Here is a 16,519-nt window from a genome sequence, read left to right on the forward strand (position 1 = left end):
TGTCTTGCTTCTTCCTCGGAATAAAAATGTATTGCATAAACCCAAGTAAGTTGGACACTAAGGAAAATACTGGCATCTGAAGGATCTTCTTTGATAAACTGCTCAATCTTACAGCCTTTGATGGAAACTAATTTTGCTGAAGATGTGAATGAGAATACAGTTGGAAGGCTTTGGAATATAAAAGGTTTCAGACAGAAATGTTCATTAAAAAAAACAACAAAGAAAGGGCAGGTGATGCGCTGAACATTAAATATGACTGTTCATTGAATGAAGCATTTGCTTTTGTTCTTCTGTCTTCTTTTCTTTCTAAAAAGGATTATCAGTAATTTATTTGCTTTTCCTGTGAAGAGAAAGAAAGTCAAATCCATGTTTAGAAATTCCTGACACAACAGAGCCAGCTTCAAGTACTAAACCACTGAGCTGCAGCTTTTAAAAAGTAACTCGATACTTCAGGCAGTTGAGAGAAAGGGGGAATTGTGTTTTATTTTAATGGGCCTTTACACTGCCTTGAGTGTATCTTAAAAAAAAATCTGGATTAAAAAAATAGTCTATATAACTATGGAGTTAATTATACAGTTATATGCTCATCTGAGGTAAGAAACCATAACCTTCAGTTCACAGCATATAAGAACGTGACAAACTGTTCATAAGAAAACAAGCCCATCTCAGACTGTCTGTTCCGTTGGTCAGAACAAATCTGTAAAAAAGAGTTGCTCAAAGCAACAAATTTGCACCTTGTGTTATCCTTTCTTTGAGGTATAATTTATGTAGACTGACTTGAAAAATTACAATTAAAGCTTTTATCTTTCTTGCAGAATTTTTATACACACTTTGGAGACTCAATTTTTTTTGCAGTGCACAAGGCTTATAAATTAGACACTTTGAAATTGAGGATATGGAGTTAAGAAATATTCAAGTTTAGAGTATATTTAAGAGAGCCTGTAGCAACAAGGACAGACAAAAGTGCAAAATAGAGACAAGGCAGTCGTTAGGCACACTTACAATCTAGGGAATGTAATTATTTTCAGTCACTCACATTCTTGCTTTTCTTTGCTAGCACAGCTATGGGACAAAGACCCAAGCTCGGCACCAGTTTGGAGGCAAACAGTGGAACCTGCTTTGGGAACTACTGGTACCTTAGGCTTGTACAACTTGTATGCACTTTATAGCTCCAGCTAAGAAATAATATGAAGCAAGAGTCTGATTTAATGCCGACGTCTACCATGCAGACACCCACCTCTGAAGTAATACAGTTATGTTGCCAGTGGAGAGAAATAAGTGCTAGCAAGGCATAATTAATCTCTTCCTAAAGCAGACATTTAAAATAGGTCAGATCAATCACTTCTAAGAAGTGCCCATTTCTCTTAAGTGCGAGATATTGAAGATTCTCCCAGCTGTAGATCTTTGCAACTAAAATAGGAGAAATAAATCCCAGTTTTTACATACTATTGTGTACCATAATCACACAGTTACAGGTATTTCTCTGAAGCCTAACAATCCAAGTTGGCATGTAACATATAATATAAACACAAAATACTATCTGAAGATATCTCCACTATCATCAGCGGAGCAGATACATAAAGGACTCTACCTCCCTAGTTTAACTAATTGAAAAATAAATCTAAGGGATTCGCTAGTTATCCAAAAAGAAAGGAGAGGCAAAGAATTTAGGTTATCTAATCAGAGAAGTAGGTCAACATATTCCTTAATTTAGAAGGAGAAAATAAACCATAATGAGAGCAGCCAACTAGGATAGACCTGATTTTTCTAACAGTTAACTAAATTATGGAAATTAAGGAAAAACAAGAGAATTGTTGGAAATTTACAGCTCTCCCCAAGATGTATCAATCATTGTTGTTTCTCACATACAAGCATAACACTGCCTCCCTTTTAGGCAGCAAATTAAGAAAATTAATATACAAACATGAAGTTTGAATAATTTAAAACAGTGTGACAACTAACTTCATTTCTCTAGTTAATAAAAGGGAAGGAAATATTCACAAAATCCTCTTCATTGCTATTATCAGTCCAATTCTGCCTTTCTGGTGGCAACAGAAGGTCAATTTAATGGCTTTGAAAGATCCACTAGTAATGACCCAGAACCAAATAAGCATCATGCCATTAGCAGTCACTCAGCAGACAGTGAGCAGGTGGAAGATGATTTTGTGGTTCAGACTCAGTTCTGATATGATATAATGATCCTTCATTTCCTCTGAACTATCTGAAAACTGCCTGTAGAAGTGTTTTGAAAGGAATAAGGGAGGACAGATACTTGCTAGATACCCACCTTACTCATCCATGAAGGGACTTTTGTGAAGACATTCCAAGAGCTGGACAAGGTGGACAGCCATGAAGTTTAGCCTTAAAGTCAAAACAGAGGTTCAGAAATAAGGTGTACAGTTCCAGACTAGGATCCTGAACACCAGTGAGTCTAAAGAGATCTGTGTTATACATCTAACTCTACTGTCCAATCTGTGACTGAATCAATTCTAATAAATACTGGTTTACTGGGAAATATTCTCAGGCATATTCAATTTACTTGTATTGACACAACCTGTGACTGTATTTGGGTGAGTCCCTTAGTTTCTATGTACTTCATTTTCTGTATGTTGATGCCTTACTCAGAAACTGTAGTGTTATTGCCTTATACATAAAGGCAAACCTGGACATATACTTTGGGTAAATCTAGTAATACCTCCACTGAAATAGGCCTGTAACTTATTTCATAACCTGGACTGTATTATGTGAATGAATTAAAAAAAATAATTAGTATAAGTAAGTGGCCTCTTTAGAGCGCTGCATTCTCATACTGCATGCTTTCTTTGGAAAAATTTCTTGAGAAAGAAGGCTAGAAAAACAACACTTTTTGTATTCTCCACACCCACAACTTAAAAAAGAAAGAATAACAATTCTGATCTGAGGGGCAAAAGAGAGGAGTCATAATTTTTATGCTCTTAGTCATTTGATTCGCTTAAGCAATGACCTCTCTGCATGATTTTCTGCACTATATGACTCAGCTATGGAAAAGCATTAGTTCTTGCAGGATGTTTCCAAGCAAAATATCTGTATTGACTCCCTGTTTTCCTTCAATGTTAAGCTAAGCATCATGGGGATGATGAGTTGTTAGATATCTACCTTCTCATAGTATTTAGACTGTTGTGTTTCAAAGTAGAATATAATCCCCAATAAACTAAAAAATAATATTTCAGAAGATTTTTCACAAGGTGTACTATAACTAATAACTTGCTACAGACATACTCAATTAAAAGGAGTCAGCAGGTAAGAGTAGGTGCTGTATTCTGCAGTTTGCATTGTGTTAGGCTGTTCCCATCTTCTGTAAACTTTTGTTCCAGAAGAAAACCCTGAGATGTACTATTTCTACTGCATGCAGTGCATTTGTTGGGAAAATACATTGTGAATTTATACATGGGAGAAAGCAGCTGTCACGTGGCTCTGACTGACCAGCACACAGTGGGGGAGAGTTCAGAGAAGGGCAAAAAAAAATCAATGTGCTCAGGGAAGAATGTGTCATAAAGAAAACTAAACTTATCTGAACACCAGGGAGGCTGGAGGGTAACGTTGGTTTTAGATAGGACAGCTGCGCCATTGACTCATCAGGTTCCCTGTGACAATTAACACAGAATAATGTCTTCCCGAGCTACCCAGATCAGCGTGCCAGTGCTGGGAGGGCATATGCATGGCTCAGCCCAACATAAAGTATAAAATCTGGTCAACTAATGGAACAAATATGGAAGAGAGCTTGATCTGGTTTCAACCCATGAATACCTTCCTAGTGACTGGGCATGCCCAGCATCATGACAGTGAGCATACAGTGACCGATAATGAGAAACATGTTTGTGCTGTGATTCAAACAGTATTCTGGTGTGATTTCAGTATATTACTGCATCACTCTGCTAAACCAAAATCCCAAATATACCAAATAAGTAAGTTTTTTGATAAACATTAAAATCCTCCTCCTGGTCAGAGAGTATTGAACTCTGACAGTGGCAAATGTGGAAAAGCTTTTCCTGAGATAAAGCCAAGACAGAAGTTAGATCTACTGTTGAAGTGGGTCAACTGAAATTTCAAATAATCAGAGTGTGTCAGAGTTCACAGCTCCTGGAAAGGAAGGCATAGGAATCATGCACTACATGCCTGGTTCTCATCCCAGATTTTAAGTCACAAAATGGATCAAGCCTATCCCTGAGTTCTAGGAACATTCCTGTGTCCCAGTCTTTCATTGTTTAGCTGCAGACTGGCTGGGATACTCCTAAACAAGGGGTTACTCCTAGAACTGTAGATTAATAAATGATCCTATGAAAACTTCCATGGCAAGATTGTAAATTATGCTATTACAGGAAAAATAAAAACTGTTGCAAATCAGACAGTGGGATAACATAGACCACTATGCAAAAATTCAAAGCATAAAGAACATGCTTACAAGGATACATTAGATTGAACAGTTGGAGAAAACCAGTCACTGGGCATTTTAAATGTACTTCTACAAGTAAAATAATTTGGAATACTACTATTTTTGGAAGTTTTAGGGAAAAGCAGTGCTGTTTCAATGGAGAAATTTTGTACCAGATGATTCTCTCCCTACTGTTGAACAAAACAGTGTGATGGGAAATACCACAGCTATAGCACTATGGCATAGCACTAAGCGCTCCTTGAGTTATTTTCTGTGTTTCCTTAGTAAGGTGTATCCATATTTTTAATAGAGGAAGGGTTTTTTTCTTAGGGGGTGTCAGGTCTGGTTTTCTACAGTGGTTTTTAATTAAGAACTTGTCAGTCACTTCCCATTGTAAAAGTGCAAAGGAAAAGCAAAAATAAATTTGAGGTTCATTCGCTCACAGCCTCAAAAACCAAAGCTGGTGTATGAAGCCAGCTGGATTTACAGTGTGTGCCATGTCTCTTCACATACTTCGTTGAGTGAGCAAGCCACAGTGGAAACACGGTGACTCAGCAGTGAAAGTAACAAACTGCAGCACACTTTGAGCAGATGAAATTAGTGAGAAAGAACCTCATCTCCGTAATGAAGTAGAACTGCTGGGAACAGATGAACCGCTATATTTGCTGATTTGGGGTCACCGTGACACGTGTCACAAGGTGAATACATAAAGCAGTAGGTGACAGCCTACATTCCTAATCCCAGCACGTGGGCTGGGATTCAGCCACGCAAACAGATGTGTCTGCTGTCATTTGAGGCACCGTCGCGGTAGCCTGCCAGGTTCCAGATGAACCTCCAGAAAGTTGTAAGTTGCCTGTAAATATATGCCAACTTCAAGCAGGTATCTCAGATAAAACAGGACATTTAAAACAGCACTAAATGCCTATAGGACAACTCAGGCCAGTCCTTACCGTCTTTGCTGAAGCATATACATGTTGGTGTGTTTATCTCTGTATACATGTACACAAATATGTACGCATGCATGTATGTCACCCACAGTCAAAGGAGATAAGCATCTATATTTATGTATGTGTATCTGCATGCATATGCAATTTCCTTTACACAAACACATCAGTCCTCTGTCTCCAGCAAAGTGCCAGCTGAGTCCAGAACAAGGTTTTCTCCAGGCTGCTGCATCACTTACACCTTCTGTAGGCTGCCGTCCCCGCCGCGTTCACCGTGTCACCTTAACTGGTTCTGCAGTCTTCCCTAGGCAACTAATGCCCAACGTTACCTGCTCTCCAGGTAACATTATTTTTTTTAAAGTTATGTAGTGAGCATTTTAGTACAAGCATATTCTCTTTTTTTCCCTTTAATCTAGATGACCTGGTCTTCTAATGGGGCTGACTGGTTCTTCCAAAGAAGTGTCAAGCACCACCTGTTTTCACAGATGAGTTCTCAGTCACCATTTCCCTGTTGTTGAAATATTGTCAATCATTTGCTAAGGTCTAAGATTTTTAATAACACTGAGGTATTTAAAGATCCACAGTTTCCTCTCTGCCAGAAAGGCACTTTTTTTTTTTTTTTTTTGTCAACAGATAACATTTGGCTAAGGAGAAATTCTCTCCTCATTACTGAACATTAGCAGTTACTCGTCACAGATTATACTCTGAATCTGTGAATCAAGTGAATCTGTGCATCAAGTGAGAGGCATAAAGGGGTACTTGGCTCCTCTGCACAGGTGTTCTATATTGTTGATAACAGCTTGGAGATGGTAATGGTTAATGAAGCATGTCAACTCCCTTCTCCTCTTTACTGGGTGTGAATTGGGTACAGCCTTGCTCCTTTCTCCTGTCTGGAGTGCGAGACAGTGTACTTGGTTCGATGAGAGAGAGGAGGAAGAAAGCAAGTCAGCCTGGGAAGCAGGACTGCACTTTCTGTTTTGCCACAGAATAAGGAAGAAACAGAGTCAAGATTCTGCTTTTCAAAGATGGATTTATTTTTTTTTCCTGAGGGACAATCTCTCTCTGACTGAGCACATACAGACTTAAATCTAAACTGGAAACTTTTGGATTCTGTTTGAGCAAAGTATCAGACACAAGTTACATCTACCTATTACATTTAGTTAATAACTTCAATTGAGTACTGCTTTGCTTTTAATAAAGGGGCTGACATACAGCCATACAATCAAACAGTCATAAAATAATTATAAATGTATCCATATTTTATTTAGGAGAGATTATTTGTTCCAATTAGAGAGAAGTACTGTACAGTAACTGGCATTCCTCTAAGGGTTGCTTTCTATGAAAGGCAATAAAAAATACCTGAAGTCTGAAATGCAAATTGCATTTAAACTGACACTTTTATTCTATTTCAGTAAACTCTGATCTCAGCTGGAAAGCGTTGTGCAATGATTATATTTTTGTACAAGATGGGAGGAGTGGTGTGGGATTTTTTCCAGTACAGATCTCCTTGGATCCATCATGTAGGATGGCATTCATCTCACCTGTCTTTAGCCAGATAAGTGTTAGTCATCTAGTTTAATCTAATTTCTCTGGATTGCCTGGAGAAAGATGGGCATCCACAAAAGACAGCTGAGCCACCCTCAGCTGTTCAGCATCTATGGGATGAATTCTACTCCAGATCATCTTATGTCTTCCCAGTAATTATAAAGAAGGCATAAATGGCTTGTTTAGAATAGATGCCTAAATTTTACATGGCTGAAGTTATGCTACATGAACCCCAGCCTTTGTTTCAGCATGACTCTTCATAGGACTGCAATTTCATCATTAGATTCATGCTGTAATTTTAACTTTAATCCACAACAAGTGAAGTGTTCTAAGTATACTTCAACTACATACATCTTTACTTACAGGGCAGTTCCATTGACATCAGTTATATTGTTCGTATAATAAGACAGGATCATTGTCCTCTATTGTCTAGAGGAAAATTTGTTTCCACTTCCTTTGTGCTTTGTTCATTCTCTCCGGCCTTTCCTTAAGCTGATAAAGAAGGACTAACATTTCCAGTAATTCTCTTGAAAAATAAATAAATAATAAATTCTACATTTCCAGAATTTTTCCAGAAATGCCAACCATAACTCAATACAATGTAAACCAACAACTAGTACAAACATTTTAAACCTTTGAATTTTAAAAGAGTTGACTAAGGAGTTCTCTAGTTACTGAATACTGATTTTCAGTAATTCTTGCAATATTGGGAAGATTCCTAAAGACTGAAAAAGGCTAATGTTGCACTCACAGTGTTGCTCAAACAAAGTGTTTAAAAATAGACCAATCTGACCAGCATCAGTAAATTGGGAATGGCTGACTCTCTGTTAATGAACAATTAAGAGAATGATTAATGATTTATGGAAAACCATTAGATCTTTTCCACATAGTTTGCTCTTTTAATGATCCCAGTTTGGTTAATAAAGGTAATGGATGCTGGTGTAACATACCTCCACTTCTGTAATGATCATGACTCAATATGGCTTGACATTTTGATTAAAACTAAAATGATCTGAAATTAACATGATGCACCAAATGCATGCGTTAAAAATAGCCATGACAGATCTCAAAGATAATTAGAGAATCAGCCAGTGTGTTTCTGAGAGAGCAGAAGTATCTGCAGGATCTTTATGAAACATGCAGTTCTTTTCAATAACTTAGAATAAGCAAAATCACTGATAAAGTTTGCTGATGGCATATATTTTCAGAAAATATGAAACTATGAAGGGAGAGGATAAATTCCCCAGGGCTGAACAAATGGATTGCTTTGTCTGCTGAATAGAAGCAGACAACATGCTTTTTTATTCTGTCAGTGGGAGTTAAACATCTGGAAAATAGGCGTTATTGAGAGGAGAACTTCTGCTAGTTGGCAATACTCCTGGAGGCGACTCTGGAGTGATGGAAGAGTGACAGCTGAACCTCTTACAGAATATCTGTAAGGCCAATATACAGTCCCAAGTAGGACTTGTGTGGCTACATGTCCTTTGTACTGACAGACCTGTGAATGTCACCACATCCACATATGCTGGTCACAATTTACGAGGGTTGTTGATAGCCCAGAAACTGAGAAATCAAAAGTCTTGCCTTGTAATGGCATCCTGGGAGTTGAAGCAATGTAGTTATCAAAAACTCTAGAGTGATAAAGACTTCCCGTAAACACCTATACTGAGAGTAAAACATGGAAAACAGGTACTTCAATCCAGCTGCCAAAGTTATAACAAGATCCAATCCATACTGGAAGTTGGATTAGACAAATTAAGGCTAAAATAAATATATATTTTTACAGCTTTCAGCCTAATTACTCACTGAGAAAATTTATAATCGCTCTCAGTGCATATTCCTGACACTGAACGTTTAAAACTAGGATGCAATACTCGTTTTTAAAAGTGTGATTCAACTAAAAATCTAGTGAAATGTCATGGTCAATGTTATATACAACCAGACTGTTTTCTTCCAGGAACTCTCAGTTGAGTTTTGTAAACAAAAGTGAATCAATGAAGTTGACCTAGCAGATGCAGATACATTTAGCTTTGAAAATGATTAAAAGAAGCTCTTGGCATCCAAAGTTCAGTCACTTGCCCAAGGTCATACAGGATGTGTGCAGCAGTCAGACACTAACTCATGATCTCCAGTGCTCTGAATGTACTCTTCTTTCTCACCATTTGGGGATCATTTAGATCCAGCAATGTCCCCATTCTGAAAATGATAAGTGTTGAAAATAAGCAACAGAAATACAAATGCAGTTGCAAAAGCTTTTGTTTCTGATTCATTTTCAAATAACTTTTAAGCTGATGAAACAGAATTCAGTCCACACTGGATGCTATGTATGATATGGTTAACATGCTTGGGGTGGGGTTGAGGATGATATTACTTCAAATGAATTATTTACACCTAAATTTAAAATCTTTAGTTTGAATGCTTTATAGCTCTGATTTTTGTTACAGACTTGCTAAGACACCTTGCCATGCAGGCCATCCTGTTTCGTGCAGTACAGCCTCTACCTAATGCTTGTCATACAAAAAATGCTCTACTATACCAATAGTCAGAATCTCCCTCTCCAAAATTACCCATGAAACCTCATGGAGAAGCAGACTCTACTTTTTATATATACTTTTTTTTTCAGCTGAATGCTTGGCACCATGATACTCTCTTTAATTTAAATATAAGGGATTGTCATTCCTTGAAGGATAGTGTGCCTTGATGTTTTGTATTTGACTTGAACTCACACCCAGGTGTAAGACAAATATAAAAGGGAATTACATGCAGAACTCAGAGCTTGAGATTTGGACTAAACACAATGGTACCCAAGATCCTTGTGGTATGCCATGACATGTCCTATCAAGCACACGGGCTTGGGCAGATGGCTGGCACCACAGGAAACTGAGACAAGTGTGCAAAGACAACAACATAAATGTAAAATTGAGCTTTAATGCTTTGTTTCCTCAAGTCCACCTACACTTCAGATGTTCAAAAAATAAGGTCTCATACAACCTAATTATCTATCTGCCCAGATACAATCATGCATTTCACAGGATCTTTGTGGTACATTTGTTTTACCTCAGCTTTATTCTTTTTTTGTTTGTTTAAAAATGAGGCATTTTCCCTAACTTAACATGCATGAAAACTAGAAAGATAATTTTAGTCACGTAGTCTAGGTGTTTGAGGCTTTTTTCCTAACTTCCTAACATGAGGTAGTTAAGCAAGAAAAGGCAGCGGAAAAAAAGAAAAGTGGGATAGCAACATATTTTACAGGCACATTAAAAATTGTAATCTCGTGCATTGGTAAAGGTGTAGGTGGCTGAAATCTGTTAGGTATGTAGTAACCTAGCAAGGAAGGGTTACTCAGTTTCTTTCTTCATGTGGCGCCAATATAATTGCTCAGTGCATTAAAACATTACCTCAAAACATCCCAAATATTTGTTAGCATGGGTGTTTCCTCCCCCATAAAAGTGGGCTCAAATCAGAACCATTCACCCACAGGCTTCCTGACAAGGAAGCTGGAGACATGACAATTCATGTGTCAGCCAGTCTGCAAACCAAATCTGGCTCATCAGGCTGGGTAATATGCAAAAGAAAGGTGCTTTTTTTTCTCTATCCCAAATCCAATCCACCGAGCAATTTTTTACTGTGGTCAGGAGAACTTTCATAATGTAGGGCTTGTGCTTTGGTATTTCAATCTAGCACAGTATAATCAAAACTTACTGGCTTCATTTATTTTATCTTCAATCTAAGCTGTTATACTACAAAAGCGTTACGGAAGATATCATACGTTTGGAGATCTGGGAGCATTATTTACAGTGCAGGAGATGGATTGTGAGCATCCCATAGCAGAGTTCATATCAGTCCATATTGCTTGTTAGGAACGTTTCTTCTTAACTGTATTAGTTAAAGGAATGCTTTTAAATGATCTGAAAATACTCAGTTCAACTAGGGGCCAAGGCTTTGCATCCAGAACCATCACATTTAACATTCTGCAAGTTGTGTTACCTGAAGAATATGTCAGCCCCTTGTCCAAGGAACAGGACCTCTTTGTAACCACATCCTAGGAAGCACGGCATGCTATGTGAAATAGTAACTATTTTGTCCTTTCATAGACATTTTAATCCTGAAAAGTAGCACTGGGTAAGGAGATCAAAGATTGCTATCATGGAAGGTGTTATGTTATTTTTAGTATTGTCTTGTTTTATCAGGTAAGAAAAAGAATGACAGAAGTACCATATAGCATGTGCCTTTGCATCCATTCCTAACACACAGCTTGTTGCACAGCCCACATCCACTGAGCACCTTCAACAGCTGAGAACAGCAGCACTGAAACTGAAAGAAGAGAAAAAGAAAATGAAAGAAAGTGTCATTTTCCCTGGGAAACCAAGTTTGAAGCAGTGCCAGGATCCCTAGCACTTGGAGGCCCTGACTTTAGGTGGGGCTGGAGCTCAGCCCCCAACTCAGCCATGTTTTTCAGGTGAGCAACTTCATGCTTCAGTGTCCTAAAACTGTCAGTCCTAGCATAATCCGTAGCTATCCCCGTGTCACAAAGCCTGTAATTCTGTCAAGCAGAATGTCGGAGGTTTAGGAACACACTGCTTCCAGGGTCTTATAGCAATTCATTTTAACTTCCAAAGCAAATGTGTCAAATTGCTTAACATAGACTAGGAACACTGGAAACACAAACTTTTTGTAGGGTAGTTCATCAAGCATCCAGGCAAAAATACTTCCAGCCTGACATGTTAGAAAGTAAACATTTCAGGCTCAATGAGCTAGAATTTTCTGCCAAAATACACTTTGTTGAATTCTTTCCTACTATCTCTAACTTTGTAAGTCATAAACATTGAATAAATTCACTACACTGATACGGTCAAGTAGGGGCATTGGAGCAGGAGAATCAATTTCTTGGGATGTCTGTCCCAGTGGACAACACATATCTTGGAAGTAGATATTTGGAATAAGATTTTAATGGCTGAGGCAACAAATCACTAGGTTTTATTTCTATACAGTGTTTATTTTTTACATTCTTAACTTTTGACTATTGTATCTGTTTCCCTTGATATTTTTTTTTCCTGCTATGTCTGAAAACCGTGTGACATGCAGCTAACAGTATTTGTTGTTTAAATGTCTTCTTTATGGTAAGACATTATCCAAACTGGAATATTGTGCATCTCTATTACAGGGAAAGGACCACTAACAAGCAATCAACATCTGAACAAGAGAGTTTATGTAAGATTTATTACAGAACCAGACTTCAAAGCTACCTCAATGTTTGCCAAATCTCCTAATGAACACAATTTTTCATGTTACTGTATACTGTACATGTTCCAAAGCCCTAAATACACGTTCTGAAGATTAGAAGAAAGTCACCCACATAATATGCAACGTATAAAAATAGCAGTGCAAAATGTGGAGTCCCTAACTCATAAGATACATGAGAATAGTTCTGACACAGCAGCAAGGATGACTTACTCTGGGTTTGTAATCTGACCTTCTGCCACCCTAGTGAAGACAGCTGAATTGTTACTTGAAACTATTCCTCTGCCATGGAATTTTACAGTCCAGTTTTAAAGCCAAACACATAAGCTTTGAGACGTCACCCTCCAAACTGTGTCATTTGAGTAGCCATTTCACAAGAGTCAACCTGCACAGTGGAGGCAGCAGGAGGACCTGAGGAGCGACGTCGTCCAGCTGTCCCACGGTCAGCAATCCCCGCTCGTCAAAAGCCAGACCCTGAGTGCTCTTAGCGAGATCACTGCACTTCTGTGCTGGCGTATTCAGACTAGGAACATGTCACATTGAATCTCTGCCCTGTCTCTATATTGTGACAGAGCAGGGGTTTATTCCCAGGTTATTTTAACAGCTACAGTACTCTGAAAGTGCCATTTGCCTTAGTACCGTCGCCCATTGCAAAGTAATGCAATCAGGACTAGGGTCTTTTTATTTTAAGCTGATGAAGCCTCTGCCTGGCAATTGTCTCCACTGTGACTCACATCCTCCTGTGTCTCAGTAACCATTTTTATGTCAGCATTTCAGATTTTTATTTGGTCTGGAAATTTGTCAGTTATAATTGTTAACTGGCACACCTGACTGCCTAAATGGTTAACTCCATTCCTTATAAAAATGCAATAGCTTAAAGAATTGGAAAAGTGGAATGTGCAGACTGTTAGATACCAGAAGTTTATACATTCATATCTCAGAACAGGCTTAAATGATCAAAGTAACCTTAAGCTGCTCTATTATTACAAATCATTTTCACCTACAAAATAAGTTGCCTTTTGAGAAAAAGTTTTTAGGGAAAGTTACCTGAGAGTATAAAAGAAGTTGCCTATGAGTACGAAGGGAAAAAAGGTTTTAGGAATTTAAACACTTAGACGAGAAAAGTCTAGCAGGTAATGTTGATGATGGTGACCCTAAAACCTAGGCTCAACACCTGCAAGTTTTTCTTTTCCTAGTTATTTTTTACATGCATTAGCACACTGATCTTTATTACTGGCATTCACAACAATGGGTCATGTTGACTGGAATACCAGGAAAAATTAATATAAGTAATATAGAAAATATGTTATTCTGATGGTTGCATCCCCAGATTGGTACTCCCTCTGGATTTCAATTTTATTTATTTTTTTTTAATTATTGCTGTACAGAAAGTATAACTTTCTAGGGCTTGATAGTTTTTGTCCTTTAAGAAACATTAATTTATAATTAAAAAATCATTTTAAAAAGAGTTTATAAGTTCTGATTGTTTAAAATTGAGTATAGGAAGATTTTTAGGTTTGAACTCTGCTATTCCTGTTTCACTGGATGACAGCTGAACTCCTCTAACGAATGTAAAAGCAAATGCAAAAAGAAACAAACATTTCAAAGAAAGCTTCCATTTCTGACATGCCATGCCACGGACTACCACAAAGGTATTTATCATTACAAAGGAGAATAAACTTTTATAATGTGCTGGTTTTCCTCCAGAAAATGTCGATTTGTCAAAAGCAAAATGTTTCTGTGAATATGTGGCTTTTGATAAATCTTCCTTGATTTTCGGCTAACTATTGCTCTTAGCTCCTTGGCCAACGCCACGAAGCCTGGCGCAGGCTGCCCTGGTCGGTGTCCCTCGGGCTTCCCCACAACCAGCCCAGCCGCAGTTGCAGCAGGCAGCTGGCCCACCAACCTGGACAGATCCTGTGCTCCAGGGACTGGTGCTTGGTCTCCACCGTGGTTTTCCTCCATGCCCTGGGCGCCCCTCTTCCATTCGACAGCTATTCTGCAGTGGGAGGCAGTGCAAAGGCTGGGCCAGTTATCGTCTGGCAGCTCATCATCCCATACAGCATACGTTATTTTTCCAGTATTTGGCATGCCAGGAGAGTTGCCCTCTGGACAGGGTAACGTGCACATGGTGATGATCAAATTTGGAGGCATGTTTTCAAGACTTTTCCTCATACAGGAGCTGCTGTAGAGGCTGCTAAACCCCTATGGACTGGCCAAGGAGACAATCCTGACCTACTCTATCCACCAGCAGGCTGTAATGCAACACACACAAAGAGACATCTTCAAATAAGTGATGTTTCAACTTGCTGGCCACAGTTTCAGCATCCCTCACCAAAACAGAGGGTTTTTTTCCAGTAAGAAACAAAACTTACACATCTAGGTGTGTTTTAGGATATTTCCCATTGCATTTTCTAAATACATATAAGTAAATTTCTAAAATAATGTGCCATTTTGAAATGAGAATCTGAAACGCTTTGACTATAAAAGTCAAAAATTTATTTTTGCTAGAATAATTAGAAAAACTAACACATATTTATAAATTGTAATTTATTGATAGAAAAATTTGTAAACCCTCTCCCCAAATGTTATGCTGTTTTAGTTGTCAGCATTCATATAGATTATGATGAAAAATATACTGTGCTTAGAACTTCCCCACTACACTGTTAAAGACTACCAGACAACCTAAACAGAAAGAGAGAAAAAAAGAGAAATTTGAATTTTTGAAATTAAAATACACATATTGTGCAAAGCTTTCCTGTACTCTTTAGAAACAGCCTAGGTTGTAACTTTTAAGATATCAGTTTTAAATTAAACTTGAAGAATGCAATCTTTGAAAAGCAACAGAGTTGAGAAGGTGTGGGAATCATGGAAGTATTTATAATGGAATTTCAAATAAAATTATCTTTAAAAATGACATTCCTGTGGACTTAAAAATCTGTTTATGCTGCAATACAGATTTCTTTGTAATTGTTTTTGCTCAGATGCTTTTAGAAATCTAATTAACTTAAAAAAAACCCTCATAAATTCAACACAACACAAATAATGAAACAAGAAGGAGTGAGAGTGTCAGGAACAAAATAGCTACCATATTTCTTGGTGTGTTGAAAAATAAAGAGGCTTCTTGAACAAAAATGTTACTTCTTCCAAGCAGATGATGTACTGTTTTTTAGACAAATATAAATTGAACCTAAGGGAGAAATGGGAGAGAACTGGTTTCCTGGTTTAGTGGGAAATTATTTAGTTGGATTTTTTTTTTTTTCTCTTCTACACTGGAACAAGACCAAAGAAGTCAGCATGTCTTATGAAACAAAATTCTCAGAGAAAAAATAAAAGCCTACAATTTGGGCTGATGAGCCTTTTTTTTCCTCACTTAAATTTTCTCACTTCAAATTAAATTTTTAAAAACCCTGTCCCAGTTTGAATCTTTCATAATGCCCGGACCCTACCATCCAGTGATTCAAGGTAAATATTGCCTTCTTCAAATTGCTGACAGAGAAGAAAGATCCTTTGGGAACAAGGATGGAAAGAAGGCAGAGAAAAGAAGAGCAAAAGGGAAGGACAAACAATAAACAGAAATTTCCAGCACCTCTTTCCAGAAGATTCAGCTACATGCAGTCTTTATTTTTGCTGCTATACCTGGTGGTGCAAATCAAAGTTTTTCACGCTTCTTGAAGCTGCTTTGCTTTCTACAGAATGATCTGAAATCAAGAAAAAGGTGTTTTCAAGTTCTCAGTTGATATTAATCTCCCCAAACCCCTCAACATGAAACTGGTGCTTTTCCTGGCAATCTGTCACTGCTACTTAACTGCCTTTAACACATCTTAACAAAGTGTTTCTTTGCTGAAGTACCCTGAGTATTTGTGCGCTTGCTGTGCTCTGATTTTTATTCTTTGAAATACAAGTGCTTCATGACAAGAATCAGGTTCACAAGCTTGTCAGTAGCTTACAGTGTATCATGTCCTCTGTACACAATAACTGGCACTGTGAATTTTTCCAGAAAGAAAGGTTTTCAGCTTTTTCATCTCTCAGCACTCCATGATATCTTCTTTCATCTCCCCTGCCCTCTCCAAGGAATAAAGGCATGCAGACCCGAGAGCCTTTAGAATCTCTGCCTGTTCTTTAATCTCCGCCGACTATTTTCTGCTGAATTCCAGCGTGTGGAAACAGTAAAATCTCCATCCAAGGCATTCCGCCGTCTCCGTGCCCGGCTGTTAGGCAGCTTCTCCCTCCCATCTGATCTCTGCCGGTCCTCAGCTCCACTCCCTGCCCGCGTGGGCATCGCCTGCCCCACGGCGTCCGTGCGTGCTGGCAAAGAGGAGGCAGGGCTTGCTGCCTGGAATTCTGATTTCTGATGAGAGAGTCCCCCTCCTCCCCG

The sequence above is a fragment of the Buteo buteo genome, chromosome 18, assembly GCF_964188355.1.
Source record: "Buteo buteo chromosome 18, bButBut1.hap1.1, whole genome shotgun sequence".
In the NCBI taxonomy this organism is placed as follows: domain Eukaryota; kingdom Metazoa; phylum Chordata; class Aves; order Accipitriformes; family Accipitridae; genus Buteo; species Buteo buteo.